Source organism: Phoca vitulina, unplaced genomic scaffold (assembly GCF_004348235.1).
Source record: "Phoca vitulina isolate PV1807 unplaced genomic scaffold, GSC_HSeal_1.0 scaffold8, whole genome shotgun sequence".
Taxonomy (NCBI): Eukaryota; Metazoa; Chordata; class Mammalia; order Carnivora; family Phocidae; genus Phoca; species Phoca vitulina.
Genome location: NW_022589711.1, coordinates 71,310,396 through 71,312,828, shown reverse-complemented (window position 1 = coordinate 71,312,828; position 2,433 = coordinate 71,310,396).

Sequence of the window (2,433 nt, the reverse complement as noted above, 5' to 3'; positions counted from 1 at the left end):
ACAAAGCTATGTTATCTGTCTGCCTGATCTACAGAATATATTGCTGAATCCTGTATTTCCATAACATTTATTTAAATTTTTTAAAAGGTTTTATTTTTAAGTAATCTCTCCACCTAACATGGGGTTCAAACCCACAACCCCAAGATCAGGAGTCACGCACTCCCCTGACTGAGCCAGCCAGGTGCCCCTCCATGACTTTTTTAAGATTTATTTATTTATTTTAGAGCATGCAAAGGGGGTGGGCGGGGCAGAGACAGAAGGAGAGAATCTCAAGAGGACTTCCCCTGAGCATGGAGCCCAACATGAGGCTTGATCTCATGATCCTGACATGACCTGAGCCGAAATCAAGAGTTGGAAGCCTAACAAGTGAGCCACCCAGAGGATCTCCCCTCCTTAATATTTTAAATGTCCACTGTCTAAAACTGAATACTTAGTTCCCACCTGTTTGCTTTTACTCTTAGTTTCAGCAGCATTTCAGCTCTCAGTTTAATCATTCAGTAATACTGAGCATTTACTGTGTGCCAGAATTTTATTAGGCACAGCCATGAATTTGAAAATTACAGTTCTGCCCTCTTGGCCCATCGAATAGTATGTTATGTCTTCTGGTAGGGACTGGTCAAATGTGCTGGGTATCTCTCCCCCTCCATCTTTTCTCCACCCTCTTCCCCCATGAAGCTGATATATGGACCACAGCAGTGAGCTCCTTTGCCTCCTGGCTTCTAAGTGGGTTTGGTCAAGGAGTGTCCTGGTCAGAGAGAGACAGATGGTCAGGGTATCGATTCTTTTGGCTCTGTCATCACTTCTTCCAAACTTACCTTCACTAATTTCCTTTGATTTGCCGTTCCCTGTGCTTTTCCCTTCTGGCCAAGGGGTAATGTCAGCTCTGCTGCCACTAACCTGGGGTTGCTAAAGCTAGTGTGCTTCCTGTTACGGCTCCCTGCACCAATGCCTTTGTACAGTATCTCCTCAGAGTATCTTAATTTAAGGACCATCTGCTTCCTCTTGGAACCAAGACCAAGAAACCAAAGAGGAATTCCTAGAGAACAAATACTCCAATGAGTTTATCTCTGACAGGTCCTTGTCACCAATTATCAGAAAGGATCTCATAACTTTACAGAGTATGTCCTAACAGTTTTGATAACCCATATCCTATTCTAGTAGATATCTATGCAGATACTACACAAAGAAATGAATTTTTCTTGGACAAACTCTTAAGCCAATGTCTGTAGCATTTAGTTGTGAGTTTATGAGTAGATCTAAATGCATTTACTCCACTCTTCCAGCCTACCCTGGGGACCCTTTGAAACGAAGTAAGTCACACGGCTTTTCCATCCAAACAGATTCTCAATCTGAGAAAGAACATCTTTTCTTAGATCTATAGTTTTAGGATTGTCCAAAAGGCCTGTAATCTCTATTCTTAGCCTGGCAGTACAGAGGGCAAGAGGGCAAAGTTTCTCAAGTCAGATCACCACACGTTGGTCTCATTTCATGTTAAGCGAATGCCAAGATCCGTTCAACTTTTTTGTACCATGGACCCTTTTTCAGAATAATATTTTTAAGTGCAGAAAATGAAATGCATGGGATTACAAAGAAAACCAATTATATTGAAGTGTAAGTTATCAAAATACATAAATGTGTGATACAATAATAAATGTGTTCATTTAATACCCACATCTAGCAAGAGATTTAATAACCGCTCTGACCTCGAAGTAGCATAAACACTATATTGAGATCTCTGCAACAACTAATGAGATATGAAAATACCTGCTTTCTGTTATTGACAGAGTCACAGTCACTGCCTGATACAGCTCTGCATTGTTGTATTTATGCGCAGAAGAAATACTAAATTCCACTTACAGTTTAGAAAAAATAATTCTTGTTCCCATGCAAGTGCATATATCCTCTGAATTCTACCCTTAAATCTCTTGGAGGTCTGGACTCCGGGTTAAGATTCCCTGACCTAGCTAACCAGATATTGGTGGCAATATTTCAAATAGGACAGTAACATTATATTCAATGGCCAGTGATACTTAATACAGCATAATTTGGTATTTAATATTCACATCTCATGTCTACTTCATTAACACATATGTAGCAAATTACATGTGTGAGGTTTTATTTAAAATAGATTATACCTTGGGGTTCCTGTCTGGCTCAGTCGGTAGAGTGTATGACTCTTGATCTTGGACTTGTGGGCTTGACCCCCACATTGGGTATAGAGATTACTTTAAAATAAGTAAAATATTCAAAATTCAAGATTATTTTTTAGGAACTTTATAAATGAGGGAAGCAGGGCACGATCTTATTCATACTGAGGTTATCTTCCAATCATGCAATAAGCATTCGTGGGCCATTCATTATACAATCACTGAACTCAAGGAGCTAGTTCAGTGAGGGACAAGTGTTTATGGAAACAAGTACTTGCCACAGAGT